The sequence below is a fragment of the Canis aureus genome, chromosome 2, assembly GCF_053574225.1.
Source record: "Canis aureus isolate CA01 chromosome 2, VMU_Caureus_v.1.0, whole genome shotgun sequence".
In the NCBI taxonomy this organism is placed as follows: Eukaryota; Metazoa; Chordata; class Mammalia; order Carnivora; family Canidae; genus Canis; species Canis aureus.
Window position 1 is genome coordinate 65,370,650 of NC_135612.1, and position 22,832 is coordinate 65,393,481.

At 41.0% G+C, this 22,832-nt stretch overlaps 1 pseudogene; it reads left to right on the plus strand.

Annotated features, from left to right (window-relative positions):
* Positions 1 to 22,832, plus strand: part of LOC144289916 (hypoxanthine-guanine phosphoribosyltransferase pseudogene) — a 40,943-nt pseudogene that overhangs the window by 15,397 nt on the left and 2,714 nt on the right.

Consider the following 22,832-nt stretch of genomic DNA (forward strand, 5'->3'; position numbering starts at 1 on the left):
CCAGATAGGAGGCTGTTGCCAGAATCCAGATAAGGAGTGAGAGTATCTTAGGTCACAGAGATAACAGGGAAAATGCCAGTACATGTGCACACTCTAGATATATTTTGAAAACACAACTGACTGGACTACCTTGCATACAAAGAGAAAGTCAAGCAGAACTCTGAAAGTTTTGGCCTGACCAACTGGAGGGAGAAAGTTGTCAATCACTGAGATAGGAGAAGCCTGAGAATTAAGCAGGATTTAAGGGGCATGAATGGGGAGTGGTCTGTTTGGGATGTGTTAAATTTGAGCTAGCTCTTAAGTAGTCAAGTGCAGATTCCAAGAGATAGTTGATTATTTGATTCTGGGGCTTAGGAAAGGATGTAATTGTGAAAACTGTCAGTTTATGGTGGTATTTAAAGCCACAAGATGAGAGGCAAACAAAGAAGGAGGTGGAATCCAAGGCCTGAGGCTGGGGAGTGGGGTATAGGAAGCAACGAAGGAGACAAAAGAGTGGTCAAGAAGGTAGGACATAACCAGGAAAGTATGGTATCCCATACAAGGAAACAAATGTGTTTCTGAGGATGCAGCAATCAACAGTGTCAGATGTCAAGGAAGGTGAATACTGCTGAAGGGCCAGTGGATTTAGCAGCATGGAGGTAGTTATGACCTTGACTCTACACTCTCTTGATAGTGTAGTGGGGCAAAAGGCAGACAGGATGAGTTCAGGAGACAATGGGAGGAAAAGAATCAGTGTATTCTTTGCTTGCAATTGCAAGTGAATTGCTTGCAATTCCGGGTTTCAATGTGTATAGGTTTGTCAGAATGCTTTTTTCAGTTCCATTTCAGTCAGGAGACAATGGGAGGAAAAGGAATCAGTGAATTTAACGCTTTCATAGAATTTTGCTGCAAAAGGGAGTTAAGAAGTAAGATCACCAATCCAGGGATGCAGAAAAGCATCTTTCTGTTTGTGTGTCTGCATTTTGTTAAGTGGGAAAATTAACTGCATGTTTGTGTGCTGATAAGAATAGTCTAGCAAAAAGCAAATAATGTTATAGAAAACAGAGGGTGCAGACCAGGTGGCTCAGTGGTTTAGAGCCGCCTTCAGACCAGGGCATGATCCCGGAGACCTGGGATCGAGTCCCACCTCGGGCTCCCTGCATGGAGCCTGCTTCTCCCTCTGCCTGTGTCTCTGCCTCTCTCTCTCTCTCTCTCTCTCTCTCTGTCTCTCTCCCTCTCTCTCTGTATCTCTCATGAATAAATAAATAAATTCTTAAAAAAAAAAACAGGGAAATTTTGGGGGAAATGTTCTTGAGGAGGCAAGAGAATTAAGGTCTGGTCCACACACAATTGGCTTTTGATATCATCCAAGGTGGTACATTGTTTGAGTACAGATGCTAGTAGAGAGAAAACCTCTATGGGTCTCGGTTTCCTTACTCATAACTGAGGCATATAACGCTTATTGCACCTAGATTTTATAAAGGCTAAATGACTTAATATACTGGTTCCCAGTAGCACTCAAAAAATGACAATCACACTGACTTGTCTCATTGTCCCTAATCACAGTTTTCAGGTCTGGAAATCTCTCTGTTGAGTGGTTGTACATCTATTAAGTAAATACAAGAAGTTAATGAGATTAGGTTTATCCATAAATAATTCATCACATTTTTAAAACATTTTTACTCTTAGTAAAATGCCTCAGGCTGCTGTATGAAATGCCTCCTTATTAAAATATTAAATCAAAGGCAGTAACAAAATCTGGCAGAGCATCATATTTCCTATCTTTAGCATCTTGTTTGCATAGGTTAATTTTAAAACCAAAGATTTATTTAAATGTTCCACAGCCTTTATAACAAAATTAAGGTATGGGAGCTCCTTCAGGCTGTGGGTCAGATTCTGTGAGAAACCACCTCCTGCCTATTTGATTTCACAGCACAGATCAACCAAATGGATAAGCCAAAAGTTTGAAGTCAGCCAAGCTGCACTAATTAACTGCTGAAATTGAGGTTAAGGGCAATTCACTAGGAATCATGAATGCTGGGTGCCAGTTCTGAGGTTAACTTGCCTCAGTTGGACCTGATTCTTGGAAAGAACTTTCACTTTCTGGGTCTCTGTTTCTCAACCTGAAAAACAAAAAGCTTAGGCCTGATGCCATCATTTCAGCTCCTACAGTCCATGATTCTGAGAGTTTGAGATTATGGGAGGCTTTATGCACAGTAGGAAGAGATTACTTGGGGTCACTGCTATCTCACCGCAGAACTTGGACAGATTATGCAACTTCTTTGAGTCTCAGTTTTCTCATCTTTTCATCTGAGGTGTGAGGACCAAACAATCCCATTCAAAAACCACTTTATTAAGGGCACTCTGCTGCTCCAAGCTAAGGGGTAAAGCAGTAGCCTCAAGCAGGAGAGAGCAAGGTATGCCAAGATCAATCTGTGGAGCATACTTAAAACAGTCACATCTCCCCTACCCCTCAGAAGGTGAGCCGGAGTGGTAGATAGATGTCTTCTCTCTTTCAGACTGGTAGATTTGTAATGGTGGCATAGAGCCTTGACCTGGGAAGAATGTTAAGGGCACACATGGACTTTGTTGTTGATTAATGCCATCTGCAATGGATGCAGGAGTGGTGAGACGTAGCTGTGGCTCTGTGCTTGCAATTCCGGGTTTCAATGTGTATAGGTTTGTCAGAATGCTTTTTTCAGTTCCATTTCAGTCACTATTCCCTTCCTCTCCCTTCAAGACCATATCCTCTCCATACATAGCCTTTGAGTGCTCTTCAGTTTTTAAGTTTGACTAACACTGAGGGAAGTCAAGTTCATGGAGAAGGTGGCAAAGCTGACTTTTCTTGTTGGTCTCTGTGGTAGATTGTCTGCAAAGGTGATCACTATGCCCGTCCTCACATCAGGAAAGGTGTCACTTTCCCCAATTCCATAACTGAGCTGGCCTTGTGATTTGCTTGGACCAACAGAATGCAGCCAATGTGATACTTTGGAATTTCTAGGCCTACACTCTAAGGAGTCTCCATGGATTGTTCTTTGACTCATAGGAGAATGTAGCCAACCATAGAAAGCCCAGACTATCCATAGAAAAGAACACATATAGAATAAGCTAGGTTCCAGCTTATTGAGTGATTCCAACCAACACCAGAAGAGCAAAGCCCAGTCATAACTAGTGGGTCCCCAGCCATTCAAACTGTTCCAGCTAGGACAGAAGACACTTGAGTGAGGCCACCTTGAGTCCTCTAGTCCCCAACGAGCCATGCCAGCTGAGGCCATGTGGGGGCAGACTTGAGCTGCTCCAGCTGGACCCCCGCTCCCTCAGATTCCCAGCCCACAGATTTCTGCACAATATAATGGTTACTGTTCTAAGCCACTAAATTTTGAGAAAGCTGAGTCTCAGATGAGTTAATTACCTTACCCAAAGTCACAAAAAGAGTAAATAGCAAACCTGAGATTAGAACACAAGCCCAGGCTTTCCTAAATTGATGATGAAATTCGTATTCTTTCTCCTCACATTCCATACTCATTGCATAAAGAACTTGAATTTCAAGATTTTAATTACAGAATGATAGGCTTCAAAGCACAAGCATGTTTAGTTGGTACCTGAAAATTCAGTTCTCAATTATACACTGACTTACTCTGCTCTCTAATTATTTGATCAGATGTATTTCAGTTTATAACTTTTCAGAAATCAGCAAAGGGGAATGTGCTTCCTAACAGTATTTTCAAGAATATTCATTAGATTTATTATAGGTAGACCTTATTTTTCATAATAAAACCAATCTTTTAAAAGTGTTATGAAAGTTTTTTCAAGTTTTATGTAAATAAAGCTGTTGTAATTTGAATTATATTTTAATGAAATAGAAGTTCCCATTTAAAGAAAATTAGCAGTGAACTTTTTTTTTAAAAGATTTTATTTATTTATTCATGAGAGACATAGAGAGAGGTAGAGACACAGACAGAGGGAGAAGCAGGCTCCATGCAGGGAGCCCGACATGGGACTCGATCCCAGGACCCCAGGACCGCGCCATTGGGCTGAAGTCAGGCACTAAACCGCTGAGCTACCCAGGGATCCCAGCAGTGAACTTTTTAATAGAACTTTTGAAACATTTTGAAGTTGATAAATCATGTAGGGTCATTTTCTGTCCTAGAAGCTGAGATTTTTATGTTAGTTTTTTTTTTTTTTTTTTTTTTTTAAAGATTGTATGTATTTATTTGACAGAGAGAGAGTGAGATAGCACAAGCAGGGACAAAGGCAGGCAGAGGGAGAGGGAGAAGCAGGCTCTCTGTTGAGCAGGGAGCCCGATGCAGGCTCGATCCCTGGCATTATGACCTGAGTCCAAGGTAGAGGCTTAACTGACTGAGCCACCCAGATGCCCCTATGTTAGATTTTCTTAAACTGGGGCACAGCTTTAAAAGATGAGAACTGGGGTGCTGGTTCCAGTCCCCATCACAGACCTCTAAAAGCAGAAACCCAATAATCTATATTCTAACAAGGTCTTCAGCTGACTCAATGGGCATTTATTGCCCATTGGCAATAGGAAGATAGGTAGCAGAACATCTGGATTAACAAATTGACTCTCCCAGTTCTTCTCTGATATAGAGTTGGTTACTGTATTAGAGATGGAAATGTTCTTAGGGGCCAAAGAGCTTCCTGAGAGAACAGGGAAAAACTTGAAAACCTTCCTTTTGCAACTCAACACTAGTAGAATGTATTTGGTGGTTGGAATGATCTTGGCTGAGGTTAAGCTTCCAGTGGGGAATTTCATATGAGGAAGTGGAAAGTCAGGCTCCAAGCCAAGTTTCCATGATAGAAATGCGGATTCTGGCTGGTATGTATCTCTGCCTGAAACCCCTATCCAACCCTACCATGCTGGTTTGGTCATGCTTCTGGGGGCTTGCTAAGCATTTGAATTTCAACAAAGCGTTCCTACCATGAGAGCCCAAGCATACACCCAATTGTCCAAGTGTGACAGTCAAAGAGTAAGACCTCCTTGAAGAGTTATTGTGTCTTTACTACAAGGTCAGACTAGTGTTCTTCAGTGGTGCAGTGTGGCCAGAAAACACACTCTCTGCTTAGGACATTTAAAAGCTGAACTGACTCCCTTTGCACTAAGAAGACTGCTGAGATTCTCGGAGGATTGATGGGAAAAAGATTGGCTCTTAAAGCTCTTTGTCCTGCTCTCGAAGTACTACACCTTCAGGTTTATCTTGCCCTGCTCTACTCTGTGTCCATGAGGGTGCTGAACCTGAGGGCTCCTGTGTCCTCTGGCTTCTTGCTGAGCTCAATCAGTGGAGGAGTTTGTGAGAGCCTGGAGGGCAAAGAAGAGGGAGAAGTGAATGCAACTCTCCCACACTTTCTGCCGAGGTCAGCAAGCTTGTCATCCCTGCTTCTGACCTTCGGGTTCATCATGGTCCCATCTCCAGCCACGTCACTTGGCCCCTAGGTTCTGTTGACACAGTCTCCTCCCTTTGATTTTCTAGCCTGGGGGCAGTGATGGTTTCTTGATATTACTCATCTCTAGTCCCTGTTTGGCTTCTTGGCCTTTTCCATTACTGATGTAATAAATTCCCTGCATTAAATTCCCTTTGTTGTAAATACCTAGAATACTTTCTTTTGTTTTTGTTTTTTTTTTCTGATCAGAACTTGATGATATAATTGATTTGGCAATTGTAACAAAAGGGTAAATTGGATCTCTCAACTGAGATACACAAATAAAATAGATCTCAGATATCAAAGGGAGTTGTGAATCAGATGCCACAGTCCTGAGAATTTGCAAAAGATCAGGAGACTTAGAGGTGTTGTAAACCCCTCACAGACACTGAGGGTTGATCTCTATGGTGTATATGCCCCGGGCTCCCATGCCCTCTGGCTCCTGGTTGGCTTCAGCCAATGTAAAACACTGGTTGGAGATAGGGGTGCAATAGGAAGAAAGAAAGGGTACTAAGACAAGTTTCCTAAAGCATAATCATGGTGCCAGCAGGGGTCAGGTGAGACTCCAGTCTTGGACCCACACCAGCCAAAATCAGCTGACTGTCACTCCTACTCCGCTCTTCCAGTCTGAGATTTTAGCAGTGGCTACTTTCCTCACCTATGGCTAGCCTCCTTAACAGGCAGTCTCTCTCCAGTGATTACAGCTTTCCCCAGGTCCCTCTAACACACATACCTAGGAGTAATAATAGCTCCCCTCTGTTGCTATTCACCGGATGCTTCCCATTCTCTGTTGGTTCCATTAACCCTGCCCAGACCTTTGGAAGATGACCCCTCTTCCAACTCTTTGTAATTACCCTCTAAGTGTGCCATCTGTTTTCTGCCAACAAAGTGATTTATACAGGGCACCCAAGGAACAGGAATTGAAGATTGAAGACAGGGTGTGTGAAGAAGACTTCCTTTGAGGGAACTGAACTGGGAATTCAGGAGGAAGGGCATCTGGGGTGCCCAGGGAAGAAAATGACTTGGGTCATTGGAAGTTCTGGGCACAGGGTACAGAAGCGGGAGTGCTTTTTGAGTGTGGGCTTCACTATAGGGTGTTCTGACAGGCCTATTTCATTGAGGAAACCTCTGATGTCATGGGCTGGTCAAAATTACTAGAGGAGATTCCTCAAATCTCTTCTGAATGGCAAAGCCACACTTCAATTTTGTAAAGATTAAGTGGAAAAAGAAGAGTGGGATCAACGTCTCTGCATTCAGAATTCCACCTGACACTTCCTTGTTTTTGTATTTACCACCACTTTTGCATGCGACCATTGCCACATCCTCTAAGATCCTCTCTAGAAAATAAACCTCCAATCATCACCCAAGGGGCAGAGGAGAATATGAGAATTTCAAATATTTCTTATACAGACTAAGGAATCCTCTGGTCTGACACACCCCTCTCCTTTAGTTTCCAGAGGTATCTATTTTTATGAATTCTTTCTGAGGGATTGGTGATGTGTATACTTTGCTTGGGTTGCCACAACAACATACCACAGCCAGGGGAGGCTTAAATGACAAAAATGTCTTTTCTCACAATTTAGGAGGCCAAGAGGCCAAAATCAAAGTGTCAGTAGGGGGATCCCTGGGTGGCGCAGAGGTTTGGTGCCTGCCTTTGGCCCAGGGTGCGATCCTGGAGACCCGGATGCATGGAGCCTGCTTCTCCCTCTGCCTGTGTCTCTGCCTCTCTCTCTCTCTCTCTCTGTGTGACCATCATAAATAATAAATAAAATAAAATAAAATAAAATAAAATAAAATAAAATAAAATAAAATAAAGTGTCAGTAGGGTTGGTCCCTTCTGAAGCTTCTTGCCTTGGCTTATAGATGGCATCTTCTCCCTGTGTCTTCATATGGTCATCCCTCTGTGCAGCTGTGTGTCCTAGTCTCTTCTTATAAGGACATCGATCATATTGGATTAAGGCCTACCCTAATGACTTTAACTTAATCACATCTTTAGAGGCCCTGTTTCCAAATACAGTCTCATTATGAGGTACTGGACGTTAGGGTTTCAATGTATGATTTTGTGGGGGAATATAAGTTAACCCATAACAAGCAGGATAAAATTGGATTATTTTGACTTCCCCCTGTGCTAGCTTAAATTTAGCTTTTTCAATTTACTAAGTCCACTCAATTGCAGCTGTTTTCTACCTTCCAAAATGTAGTTGTCATTAACTCTCCTCTCAAAATCTTTACCCTGAAAGATTTATGCTTTTCTTTATATTGTCTCACTTATTCCCATTTAGTGTGATTTTGGAAGTCAGAAAAAGTAAATGCTTGTGTTTCATCCATCATCTTTTATCAGATGTCTCTAGCCCACTTTATATCTCTTAACATGACAACATAAGAATTTTCTAAATCAGGGGAGGCTGGGTGGCTCAGACTGTTAAGCATCTTCCTTCAACTCAGGTCATGATCCTGGAATCCTGGGGTCGAGCTCTGTGTTGGGCTCCCCACTCAGTGGAAGGCCTGCTTCTCCCTCTCCCTCTGCTGCTCCTCCTGCTTTTGCTCTCTCTCTCTCTCTCTCTCTCTCTCTCTCCCCCCCTTCTCTATCAAATAAATAAATAAAATCTTAAAAAAAAAAAGAATTTTCCAAATCATTGGGAAGTCTCCTAAAGCTTATTTTTATGGCCACATAATTAATCTTCCAACTGGAGTGCTCTATTTATCTAATTGACCTATGGCTGTGTTTCCAAGTTTTTGAAAGAAATAACACTACAATAAACATCTGGGTCAAGAGTATTAACCTTTTAAATACTTCTTGATATCTCAATTCATCAACTCTAAGATACCATCCATTGTAAGATACAACAAAAGAGGTGAACAACTTTACTTCTGGAGAGGAAGAAAGGGGAATTGGTAAAGTCAAGAGACTGGTTTTTATGTCTTTCAAAACTTTTTGACTCTATGTGTATCTATAAAATCTGAAAAAAATAAAAACTGAAGGGAAAAAAATTAAGCCAGAAAATTATGTCTAAAGGAGTAGATAATGGTGATTATCTCTGGATGACAGAATTAGCAGTGGTTTTTATTTTCTTCCTCTTTTAAACATATTTCCCAAATTTTGTTTTATAATTACATACAAAGTTATAAAAAATTTTATAAATAAACCTAATACAAATAATTTTTTAGGATAGCAAGTATTTCAATAAACATTTGCTATAATCTTTATATTACATGTAACCTCAAATTCTCTTCTTCACGTTCCAAAAAGCCCAAGACCTACAAAATAAGATGTGTCAACCTAACAGAAGTTGAAGAACAAAATTTGGGATATGGAGGGCTGTCATTAATTTTCTCATCCAGAAATAAATAACCTGAGTGTTTTCTGAATCACTTGCACTTGAAGCTGAAAGGAAAAGAGAACTCTCAGGTGTTTCCCATTGACTTCAGATAAATAATGTGACAAAACAACCATAAATATTTCCCATCATTGAGTTTTTGACAAAGACACCATAGACATCAAGGAAGTTAGGCCTTGCGCTTGAGAATCTAGGACCAAACCCTAAATGCTCTGACATTTTTTATGAGTCCAATCTGGAATCTGTCATCCAAAGATTATATTCATTAATTTTTCTTTGTTACGTATCTATTTAGAATATATTCTTAACTGACTACAATTTTCAGAGAGAAAATTCAATATATTGCTACTCTAAAGCAAAATATTTTAGAATATTATTCCTTCTTCCAAAATATATTTGTTTTGCTTTCCCCCCACCACCCTTGGCTCAAATATATTTTATTGCATCTCTTTGGAAAAACTTTTGACTGAATTCAAACAAGGATACTTGAAGGTTAATTGAAATGTGAACATTTTTTTGTAATCTTTTCCCATTATTAATGAATTTCTGCCAAGCCAAGATAAAGGTGAAATGTAAAGATAAGTCGATGTCTTCCAAATTAGAAGTCTGGCCATTATGATGATTCCATGCCACGTCACATCCAGAGTGGCACTGCATGGTCTAATTGAACATGGTGTAACTAAGTGAGAAGCCAGGAGAGTTGATCCCTCTAAAAATGTTCCCAACTTCCTCTGGTCTGGAACAAACAAAAGTATAGCAAGGAATGAGGTCACATTCCTTGAATCTAATGGGGATCTACATGGTTCCCTCCTTTGCAGGGTCTGCTAGATCCCCAGTCTGTTCTATAAGCTACTGCTAGACTGATCTCCCAAAACAGCATTCCTTTCCACACATATTTACTGGTGGCCACTTACTGACACGATGATTTGATGATCATAGAACTTAGAGCAAGAATGATCTTAGAAATCACCTTGTCTAGCTCTCTCACTTAAAAGCACAAGAAAATTGAAGCCCAGAAAGGTGAAGCGACTTGCCCAAGGCCAAAGAACAAGTTATTTCCATGCTAACTCAATCCTCAAGGCAATGTCCACTTATCTGCCTCCTCACAGAGATACCCAAAGCATCAGACACATTCTCCTTATGGGTTGAAAATATTCCTACTGCTGAAGAGATAGTATGTGGAAAAGTGAGGGAAGCCAGAGATCTAGAAGAGTCCTGAAGGCTCCACTGGCAGGGCTAGGAATCAGTTATAGAGAGTTGGCCTCTTCCAAAGAGGGCTAACTTGGCTGATGTCTGAATGGAATGTGTTTCCAGCGAACCGCTAGAGATGCAATGAGTGCCTGAATAGCAGGGAGGAAGGCTGCCCTGCTCTTCTTCCCTTCAAGCTTCGAAGAAGGGCCTAATTCCTCATCCACATGAGGATGGGCAACTCACCTTGAGGTGTGAATAATTTAGGGATTAGTCTGTCCTGGTCTCCAAGGTTTCAAGAGCTAGTGAGGTTTTAAGGGAAATCCAGCAGAGAGATGAGATGAAGCCACCAAAAAGGAAAAGAAAGGAAGGGTTTGCCCACCCTTCCCCTTCTCCAATAGCCCAAGATAAGTTAGTTCAGTTCCTATTGATCACCCACAATTACTTACAGAGTTGGGCTATATCCCAAAGACAGAAATTAATGGTGACCATGTCAATGAAACAGGTAATATTTTGGAGCATTTGCTCCACGCGAGGTGCTCCACTAAGTATCTTCAGTTCATTAACTCCTGTGATCCTCACAGTGGTATCATGCATGTGCTATGATTAGCACTATTTCATAGTCAAAGACACTGAACCATGGAGAGATCATATTCCAAAGCCAGTAAGAGAAGTGGCTGGACTTCAGAGTCAGATCACCCAAGTCGTGAGTCCATGTTTTTAGCCCCTTCCCCTGCCCTTAAGGAGATAACCACGTAGCAAAGGGTGCAAACATGGGAATAAGTAAATTTCCATTTACTCCTTCACCCATGCAGACATTCAGCGGGCATTTATCGAACAGCTACTAAATGTTAGGCAGTGTGCTAGGCTCCAAGGAAATAAAATCCAGAGAGGCCTGGACCCAAGAGTCAGAGAGACAGGGTACCAGGTCTCCCTTCTCTGGTTCCCTGCGGGGCTCCATTTACAGCACTGTGTTTGCCTTACTCCTTAACTAGATACACAGCAACCTGATGCCAAGGATGTGTCTCATGCATCTCTGTATCCATAGCCTCCAGGCAAGATACCTGGCATGCAGGAAATGCACAGTGAATATTTGTTGGATAGAATGTAAACAGCTTTTCAAGGGTCCAGGTGTAGGAAAACGATTCCCTGGCTCATTTAGCTTCTGCCTTGCTGAATCCACAGAAGAAGCATCCATGATGTAATCTATGTAGACAACTTGGCTGACAGTATCTGCTTGTGGGTGTCTTCCTGTATGTCCAGATTGGAGCTCTGGGTTTTGCAGTCAGCTCCCTTGATCCTGGAATCGATCACAAACTTGGACCTTACCAAAGCAAATCCTTTCAAATAGTAGCATTAATATCTAGAATCATGATAAAACTGAGTGAAGAAATGAGTATTGGAGTTAGACAGACTTGAGTTTGAATGCTAGCTCTGCTCCTAATCGTTTTTTCTAAAAATCATTTAATTTCTCAGATTTTCAATTTCCTCATCTGTAAAATGGGAACAGTAGTCTACTTAGGAGGATCATTGTGAGGATTAAGTGGTACGATAGTTAATTTTATATGTCAACATGGTTGGGCCACAGTACCCAGATATTTGGCCAAATATTACTCTGGATGTTTCTGAGTGTGTTTTCTGTAGATGAGATTAACATTTAAATCAGTGGACTTTGAGTAAAGGAGATCGTCCTTTGTGTGGGTGGGCTTCACCCAACTAGTTAGAGGCCTGAATAAAAAACAAAAATGGACCTCCTGAACAAGAAGGAATTCTGTTAGCAGATAAGCTTCAATCTTGAACCGCACTATTACCACTCCTGGGTCTCCAGCCTGTTAACTCATTGTGCAGACTTTAAACTTGTCAGCCTCCACCATCGCATGAGCCAATTACGTAAAATAAATATGTCTTTCAGAGCACCCTGTTGGCTCAGTTGGTAGAGCATGCAACTCTTGATCTCAGGGTCACGAGTTTGAGCCCCATGTTGAGTGTTACAGCATACTTTAAAAAAAGTTAAAAAAATCTCTCTATGTGAGTGTATATATAAATATATGTGTGTGTGTGTATATATATATATATATATATATATATATATACACAAACACATCATACTGATTCTGTTTCTCTGGAGAATCCCAACTAATATAAACGGTATGATTCACGAAAAGTCCCTGACATACAGCATGTTCTCAATGGATACTAATTTTTTTTTTCCTTTCTCAGAGACCTTCAGCCTCTTCATTCCAAAGGTAAGCAGAAGGCGGTTCAAAGAGGTACCAAGACTCATCCACTTTCCCAACATAACCTTGAAGAGTTTAAGAAGATGAATGAGATAATCAGCTTTAAGCATCACAACTTAAGGCACAAAACATCTGTTCCAGGCCTGAAGGGATCATTTCATTTTCAACAAAGTATCCTTGAAAGGACTTCAGAGTTCATCTGATGCAAAATTACAAGATGTTGGCCTAAGGACCACATACTGATATAGTTGGTTTTGGTTTTTTAGGGTTTTTGTTTTGTTTTGTTTCCTTATTTTTTACTCACGCATGCTTTTTATTTTTTTAATTTAAGATTTGAAAGTTGTCACATAAAAGTCTAGGTTCCTGGCTTCTTTTGATAAGTAGAAGGTCTGGTGACCTCAGGGGTACATACCTGGAGCTGAGAGGTCACTGACACCATTGGGTCATTGGGCCACTTTATTCATTTGTGTCAACCCCTGAATACATTTGAGTTTATGACTCCTTGTGTCTTCCAGCTCCTTCAATTCAGAAAAAAAGGAAGCATAGACGCGAGAGGGTCTAATGTACTTAAACAAAGCCACATGCCAGATTGGCAAAGCCAGATCTAAAACCCCACAGTTTTGCCTCTCAGACCCTTTAAAAATATGCTGTATTCCAATTGAGCACAAATGCTTTTATTGACAAATTAGATGGTTCCTAAGGGTCTTTTGTTCCCCTGTAAGGGTTATTTATTTTAGCAGTAAGATCAAGTTTAGTGTCACAAATGAATGCAGTGTTTTAAGATGGGGCTAAAATATTAATTGTCTTACTTATCTCTGTGTTTATAAGCACAGTTCTGTGGTCAGACCAAACTTGGCTTTGCCATTACCGTGAGCAAGCTTCTCAAGTTTCTAGTAAGAGTTATACATATCACACAGTGACAGTGGTGAGGATTAAATGAAATATTTCATGTAAAGTGTTCAGTATGGTGTCTGGAATATAGTAAGCATTCTACAGATCTCGTTGAATTATGACCTCAGAGAAATTTAAATATGGCAAAACTAGCAAAGTAGCTAAATACTTTTGCATCTGCAGATATGTATGGATTCAAAGTGACCCCCACATATTCAAATCCAAAACCATGGTGTTTTCCTCAACATCTCCCATTTTATACATGTGTTCCATGGACTCATTTGATCTAACTTGCAAAACATGAAGTATGTCCATACAAATCTATTGATTAAACTGATTAAATAACCACTTATTTGTGGTTATTTTTAATGCCCTCAGAATATAATTCACTAATAATACACAGTCAAGGTATTATGTTAAAAAAAAAAAACAAACCTCATGTCTTGAATTAACTCCCATTGTCTGGATGGTTGAGCTATCAAGGTGATACACAGTTGGGTTAATTTGTGGCTCTTTGTATTGATTTTAGGATCTGCTTTATTTCATCCTTTATGGTTTTGTTTTGGCATTTAATAGGTTATACTTCAGTTTCAATCAATAAGTTGAACTATGTTATTGTATAGCACTGTGTTATTGGAATTAGAGCAATGAAAAGGACAGAGGCCTTCTAAAAGCCTAGCCAGAGTGGAGGAGCAGACATGTAAAGAGACCACTATTATAAGCAATGTCTGGGATGTGTGCACTGAGAGCTTAGGCAGGTCTTAGTACCGTGAGCCATAGAGCCATAGACAGTGGGGCTTAAGGAAGCTTGCTGAATGAATGAATGAATGAATGAATATGAGTGAGTCATTGCATTTGTCTCCTCTAGACTGTGAATTCTTTAAGGTAAAGACTTCACCTAATTCACCTCTGCATCCCAGCTTTGACCTGAGTTAGGCTCCATCTGTGCTTTTAGAGTGGAAAGCAACAATCCAATGGTCCCGCATGCAGAACTAGGCCCTAAATCCGAGAATACAAAATTTTTCAGTTGCTGGAGTAGCTATCCTTTTCCTGATCTTTTCAAACTCCTCACTTGCTGCCACTCCCCTCTGTTCTGCACTTTGCTCTGGTCTATGAGGAAACAATGTCCGTCCTCCTCCTCTCTGGGACCCACCCTGTGTGTCCCTGGAAAACCCTTCCAGACTAACCCCACCTCCCCCCTCCCAACACCCCCGCTGGCCTCTGCTTCTTTCTTATGCAGAATCTCTGCCTCTGGGCCAGAGTGACTGAAGGCGAAGCCCAGTGACTGCACTGAAGACTCTCCTTGACCCACCTACTCTTCAAGGTCTGAGATAATAACTGTCCTCCTAATGCAGTTTCTGTGTAATGAAAACTTACGGGGTGCTAAGGTCTTTATTTGCTTCCTCTTGTCTAACATTCACAGCCCTTTGATGGAAGCATATTTTTGAGATTGTGTGACTTCTCTGTGTTAAATCATCAGTGATTCTCTTCCTGAACCTTAAATGAAAGAAAACATAATGAAAGACAATGCCAGCTAGCCAGCGGGAAGGACCTGAAAGGCCACCTACCTCGTTTACTGATAAGGAAGCTGGAACCTATTCACCATTTCATCTGAGAACACCTCTTGAGCGCCCTGCCTTTATGGACCTTGTGCGCTCTTCATTATGTATTTTACTTATAATAAGTTTATTAATTCACTCAACAAATACTTACTTACAATATGCTAGCCCTTTCCTAGGAATACAGCAATGAATAAAACTGGCAAAAGTCCCTGCACTTCTTACAGCTTACATTCTAGTGAAGGCAGACAGAAAGTAAATAAGCATATACATAAACACTCTGTCACATGGTGCGGTGTGCAAGGGGAGGCAGCCCAGGCAGTGTACAGCCTGGCTCCCCCCTACATGAGCTCTAGAACTTTGGTCAAGCCACATAAGTTTTCTGTACCTCACTTCCCTCATCTATAAAATGCAAATAATAATAAGGCCCACATCAGAGGAATGTTGTGAGACGTAAGCAGGATATTTTGGAAGTGCTTAAGATAGTCTCCAGCACACAGGAAGCACCATGAAATTTAACGAAATGTGCAGAGAAGGGGCAGATGCAAGGAGGAATACAGCGTATAGAGGCTGGTCAAGGAAGACTGCCAGAAAGAGAGACATTTAAGCCAAGACATGAGGAGGGAAGAGAACTTACTGTGCAGATATTAAGCAAGTGTTCTAGGCAGAGGGGGTAACCCACGCAAGGCACCAAATGGGGAATGGCAATCAGGGAGGAGGTCAGTGTTGTGGGAGCAAATGAACCGAGGAGAGAAAGGAAAAACTGAGGCACACAGACCTGGAATGAGGGAGGCAGAGAACCCCGAGGGGCTTACAGTCCATTTTGGCTTTTGCTCTCCTGCGCCAAGGAGCCTTTAGAGAGCTTTAGCCTCAGGAGGGACTCTATCTGTGTTGTGTTTCAAAAGCACCCCCCTTCCATCTGTGCGTGTGGGTGGTGCGGCCCTCTCTCTAACCAGAGGTTAGACCTGGCGAAGCAGGAGTATTGTAAATGTGTAAACTAAGAGGATGGTTGGATTTTTTTTTCAATGTAAACACTAAAAACAAACAAACAACAACAACAAAAAAAACCCCACAAAGGTTTTATGAACAGCAAACTCAATGTAAAGGCATTTTAGTATTAAATTTTTTATTGATAATTTGCTTAAGAATAAATATATGAATTATTGTAAAAAAAAAAAAAAAAGCACCAGTCTGTCTGCATCAGAGGCAGAATCAGGAAACCAGTCAAAGAGGAGTTTGCAAGAACCTGAGGTAATTAGGGGCTTGAGAAAGATGGTGAGATGTGGTCAGGTTCCAGATATATTTTGGAGGTCAAGTTAATGGGATGTTCTGTAGGCTGGATATGGGATTGAGAGAAGAGTCAAGGAGTGTAATAAAGGAGAAGTACTGGGCACTATGAAAGCACAAAGGAGTTCTGGAAGGGGACTGAAGAAAGCAGACAGTGAGGAGGGCCCCAGGGCTGGAATTAATAAGGAAAAGCCTTGAAATGTGGGGCCTGAGATAACCATTCCATTTAAACATCAGCCTCCTCAAGTCAGAGTTATTGTTTAAATGCTTAATCCCTTGAATTTCCAGAGCATAAGGAACAAGAGCCAGAACAAGCATGTGGATACCCTACAGCCCATACATAGTGCACCTGTCATGTCCACTCTGAGCCCATAAAATGGGCTGTTATACCAACGTGATTGTCTATCTCCTCCTGCTGGCCATCCTTGTATTTCAGTTTACATGCTGGCTGTTATTTGCAGGGTATTGTTATACTTACCTTGAATATTTGCCACAGCTTTCCTTTACATATTCAATTTTTATATGGGTGTTTTAAATAGAGTCAGATTTATAAAAATTCTATTTTTGCCTTGAATTTCAAGATGATAATTGAAAAATCATATCACCATCATCATCATCATCATCATCACCACCACCACATCAATAATCCACCTTTGTTCTATGCTTTCCTCAACATTTTCTCCTACTCCCCTCCATGAGGTAGGTTAAGTTACTCCCATTTTATACAAGGAAAAACTGAGGCTCAGAAAAGTGGGACTTTCTACTTTGGGACTGAGATGAAATGAATGAGCTTTTTGGATTTGAAGAAATAGTTAGGTAAGAGCTTGTCTTTGTTTGGCATTTTTAATTTTCCAGAATATTCTTATATCCAAGTTGTGTGTATCCACAGTGTATCCACTATGTCACACACTCAGCCAATACTCATCCTCTTCTGGGTTTTCTTTTTTTCTTTCTTTCTTTTTTTTTTTTTAAGATTTTTATTTATTTATTCATGAGAGACACAGCAAGATAGGGAGGCAGAGACATAGGCTGAGGGAGAAGCAGTCTCCATGCAAGGAGCCTCATATGGGACTATATCCCAGATCCCCAGATCACGCCCCGGGCCGAAGACAGACGCTCAACTGCTGAGCCACTAGGCATCCCTTTTTCTGGGTTTTCATCCACTGGCCTTGGCTGAAAAATAAAGTCTTCAGCAAAGAAAAGAAATTTAAGAAACAAAGTACACAGAAAACCTGACTACCTGCCCTTCAAATCAACCCCAATATTTGTAGTAGATCCAGTAATAAGCTCCCAGGACAATGCCTTTAATGTCTCAGAAAATGGCATTATGAAAGTGGAAAGCCCAGATCCCTTTCTCCAATTTAAAACCCAGCCTTTTTTTTTTTTTAATTTTTATTTATTTATGATAGTCACAGAGAGAGAGAGAGAGGCAGAGACACAGGCAGAGGGAGAAGCAGGCTCCATGCACCGGGAACCCGACGTGGGATTCGATCCCGGGTCTCCAGGATCGCGCCCTGGGCCAAAGGCAGGCGCCAAACCGCTGCGCCACCTAGGGATCCCTAAAACCCAGCCTTACATCTCCTGACTTTCTTGAAAACCAGGTGATGTCCATGTTATAACTCAAAAACTCAAAATGGTTTTCTACAAATGCATTTAAACATCAGTAGTGTTTCTTATAAATCCCCCTGATGTGACACTGAATACATTAAAAACTCAAAGATATGCTACAGCCCCATAACCAAACACAAGACATATTTATCAGCATAATCAGATGTCAAGCCTCACGTAGGGTAATATCTCAAACTACCAAGGCTCAGAATTTTCTTTTAGTAAATAGTTGGAAAAAGAGTCCTTAGGTTACAAATACTGAATCACAAACATCTTATAAATTCAAGTCAGCTAGGACTGTGTTGGTACAGAGGACTCCATCTCACTGAGCAGCAGACTATCACCCTGAGTCCCTGGGAGCCAGCAGGGCCTTGATACCAGAATCCAAGGATAAGGCACTGTTTTCACCCAAGATCTTCACAACAGGCCTGAAAAGAGGTGTCACTCCCCCTATTATACCCATGAGGAAAGATTCCATGAGGAAATGAAGCAGTGTGCTCAAAGTCATACAACTAGTTAATAACAGAGGTGGGACTCTGACTCCCAAGTTAGGATGCCCAATTGTCCCATTTGCCTGGGGCCGAGACGGTTCCCCAGATGAGGGACTCTCAGTGCTAACATTGGGACAGTCTTGGGCAAACCAAGGCAAATTGGCCAGCCTGTATATAAGTCCAGTGCCCTTCCTACTAAAAGGGACTGCTATGAGGTGACCTGGTCATCCAACCTGTCTTAACAATATGAGAATTTTAAATGCCTAGTTAAAAACAATCTTGTGGGATCCCTGGGTGGCTCAGCAGTTTAGCGCCTGCCTTCGGCTCAGGGTGTGATCCTGGAGTCCGGGGATCGAGTCCCACATCAGGCTCCCTGCATGGAGCCTGCTTCTCCCTCTGCCTCTCTCTCTCTCTCTCATGAATAAATAAATAAAATCTTAAAAAAAAAAAAAAAAAACAATCTCGTGTGGTCCTCTTCATCTAATTCCATTATGGCAACCCACAGCCCTGCATCACAATTGGTGATGCTTAACCAGGTTATGACCTAGATTTATTTTGTATATCTAATCATTACACCAAGGATTTAGAAAAGGTTCTTATTCCTAAAGGACTAATCATAGAACAAATTGGCTTACACTTGAAAATCTGTGAAGATAGGAGGCTATCACATGGCAGCCCAGTTGGAGTATCTGCATGCCCCAGGGGGACTATAAATTCTCTACTGACTTGCTGGATTATTACAAAGCACTGAACAAAAACAGTAATATATCCATCCCCTGACTGCAGATTTTATGAGACCAGAAAGCTATTGTAATGACCATTCAATTGGGGCCATAAAATAAATTTATGGAGATGATTTGGCAACTTTAACTGGAAAGATTGCCTTGGTTGCTATAGATACAACTGGCATTGGCAAAACAATGCAAATCTTGCTTTCCTTTCCTTAGTCAAGCAGTATCATCCGAAGAGGGTCAGCACTGCAAATTTGCTGGTGAAAAAGCTCCCCAAAACTATTGGATATAGACTAGATTGTGTTGGATATAAAATTCCAGGCTACTTTGTTGTAGGATGTGTCTTTGACTATAATTAACACATCAAAGATTTAAATCACGTTTGTGTCCTTAGCAAAACTGGAAAAGCAAAATATCAAGCCGAAAATGAGAGCTCAAGTTGGGTGGCAGAGTTTGGGAACATCTGTAGTCCCATTGTCGTCACCAGTAAAATTGACAAGTGGTCATGTTCTGTGGCCATCCACAGATGTAGTAGAGCTTCTTGCATGTACTTTCTGAGAATTTTATCTGTTGTATATATTAGAAATACCAGTGGCTGCCATCCTGAACTCTTTAGTCTGAGCTTGATAGTCTATCGGTTCTCTTTATTAAATTATTAATAATTTAATAAATCAAATTATTGTTTGATTTATTAATGGAAAAGTTTTAATGACAAAACAAAATACTTCTGTAAGAAAAATTTAAAGAGAAGGTATATTATTTTATTGAAGTGCCCTCTTAATTTTTTATAGTCATGAATTCATGAAAAGAACAGAAGTGATTGAACACTGTTAATTATTATACCACTTTAAAGAGTAAGAAGCAGTTAGTTTTCTTATCTGACAGTATCTAAGAGGTTTATTATAAACTGAATCATGTCTTTTTTTTTAGTTATGTTAGTAGCATTTCAGTGATATTAACTGAATTTTCTCATTTATTCAGACTATTTCCAGTGAATCTTCTTTTGGTTCCTTTAAATACTAATCAGTATATTCCAAAAACCTTTACACATTTTGAAATTTTCAATGCAGAATCAATGCCTCTTAAGCCAACAACAATAAGAAACAACCTTTTTTTTTTTTTTAACACTGTCCATTGATAAGCTACACATTGAATGGCAGGGACAGGACTGGGTGGGGCAAATGTGACTCCTAGGGAATTGCACAGGTCAGAGAGTGATGCCTCCCTAAATTCTGTGTCCTCAGTGACTTAATTCACCCTCTACACTGCCAAGTAGAACAGACATAGACAACACTTCCTGGCTTTGAAGTATCCTATTCAAGTTTCTGATTGAAAACATACATATGCATGCCAATTTGATAACATTGCATGAATTTAATGTCTTACTTGGGTTAAATTAACTCAAGAGGAAAACCCCATGTCAATATCGACATTTTCAAACACTTTGTCATTGATGAAGATTTCCATCAAATTCTACCAACTTTTTTTTTCTTTCGTACATAATTTATTCAGATAAAATATATTTCTATCAGCTACTACTTTTTAAAGTAAATTGACATTTCTATTCAATTTGAAGATTAAACGCTATTTTAATCCATGAAGACTGAGCGCTTCTCTACTTCAATATGCCCCAATTTATAGAAATAACACAATTTTATTGATCTCCTTCCAATAAATTCAAACACATGGGTAAAGCTTTTGGAGGGCACCTTAAAAAAATACATCTGTCCTCACAAGCACAAGATTGCTCCTGACTTCCAGAGATCAGAACAGGGCAGTGCCAGGAATGATAGAGCTGAGAGCCTTTCTCCTGAGTCCTCAAATGAGCAAAGTGTACATAGATGGACAATAAGAATGGTGATAACAGACATCTCTTGCAGGCTTACTATGTGCTAAGGAGTAAATTGTGTACATAGGCCAGAGCCAACCAGCTTCCCTCCAATACCCACTCTTGCCTTCCTTTAAAGAAATAGCATTTTTATGGCTGAACAGAGTAAAACCTTCACTTTCTGGCCTACTCTCCCACTGGGTGAAGCCACATGAGCGAGTTCTGGCCAATGGGGTGTTATCAGAAGTGCCCCATGGCAGTTTTCTGAAAACTTATTGAAGAAATGGTGCAAATTTACTCTTTGTCATCCATTTTTCTTCCTGCACGGAGCCATCGTAGACCATGAAACCAAGAAGATGCATCATAGTGATGAGGGAGGAGGTCAGGTCTTTGAGGACCCTCTGAGCAGAAGCCCCCCATCAGCCACAGACCCTCTCCTCTGGGCTTTTACATGAGGGAGACATAAACACTATCAGATTTAACTCACTGTTATTACAGGGTTTCTGTCACTTTAAGATAAATCTAATTTTTACTAATTTCTGCCTTACTGCAACCCATCAAAGTAGTCATTATTATTTTACAGACCAGAAAACTAAAGCTCAAAAAGTTTACAGACAATGGGTGAAATCTTCACAGCATGGAGCCTGCGATTGAAGGCTCTGTGCTGCTCTCTGGGGCACTTCTGTTCTCCCTCTCACTCTCTCCCTAAAGGGGACTCCACAAGGCAGGGCAAGCTCTAAAAAAAATAAAATAACAACAATAATAATAAAACAGCTATTTATTAAATCCAGGTGGCCAGCCAGGCACCCTTCATTCTATGCTTAAGGGAGCCAAGGCCTGGGGAACATTGGCTGAAGTCACACAACTCATAAGAGATGCAGCAGGATTCAAGCCCAGCCTCTGGCCCAGAGCCTTATTCAATGGCTGAATTTTATTGCCAGACAGAATGCACCAGGCGCAGACAGCACGTGCTGAGGGGTGGTGGCAAGAGCAAGCACCAAGGAAGCTACAAGACTGGGGCTGAGGAAGACGGAGAAAGAACATCATGTGACAGAGGCTTGCAAACAGGCAGGGTCACAAGTCTCCCCCACACGTTGCCATTGACCCTTGGTTCCCTTTCTTCTCACTGTTCAAGGATAGAAAAGGGAATTTCTTATTTAAAAATGGCTCTCAAAAAAAAAAAAAAAAAAAAAAAAAAGGCTCTCTAGGGATCCCTGGGTGGCTCAGCGGTTCAGCGCCTGCCTTGGCCCAGGGCATGATCCTGTAGTCCCGAAATCGAGTCCCACGTCAGGCTCCCTGCATGGAGCCTGCTTCTCCCTCTGCCTCTGTCTCTGTCTCTGCCTCTCTCTCTCTCTCTCTCCGTATCTCTCATGAATAAATAAATAATATCTTTAAAAATAATAATAAAAAAAATTAAAATGTGAGACACAGCTTTCTTCAGGTTCTGTCTCTGGCAGGTTCCATCTGCTCAGCCTGTCCTCCACCAGCATCCTGAAGAGCGTCAGCCACTGAGAGGGATGTGCAGCTGAGGGAATCCCTCCACCCCCGTGCAGATTTTGAGGCCCTTTAATTCATAAATTCTTCAACCACCCCCAAAGGAGTGCTCCAGAAAGGACACATCATCTTCTGTGTTGCCAGTAACAACGGCTCCTTTCCTGAGGCTGTCTTGATCTTCATCACTATCATTTCTGACATTTCAATCATCTGAATCTTATAAGTGCCTTACTTTCTACCACCCTGACCGCACCCTCTTGAATCCTTATTCACTCATCCTTCAGACCTCGATGGCCCAGGAGGAGTATGGCCATAGCTTCTTGACAGTCTTTCTACCCCTACTGAAGCCACTTTCCAAATTATTTTCTACAAAGTCATCAGGATAATCTTTCTATATTTTAAATCTGAACATGTCTCTGCCCTGTTTAAAATCACCTCAAGTGTGCTCAATGTCAAAAACAATAGCCACAAATTCCTCCCATTTCTGTATATACATTCCTTTGTAACATGAATTTGCAGCTTCCCTGACCAAGAGGTGGACCTTATTCCTCTATCCTTTGAATCTGAGCTTGGCCATGTGACTTGCTTTGACTTGCATTGCTCATAATGTTTTGTTTTGTTTTTAATTTCTCTTGAGTAGACTTCATTGTTTAGAACAGTTTTAAGTTCACAGCAAAATTGAAGTGAAAGTAAGGAGAGTTCCTACATAGCCCCTCTCTTCAAACACCCACAGCCTTCCACTGCATGTAGCCTCTCCTGTTATGGATA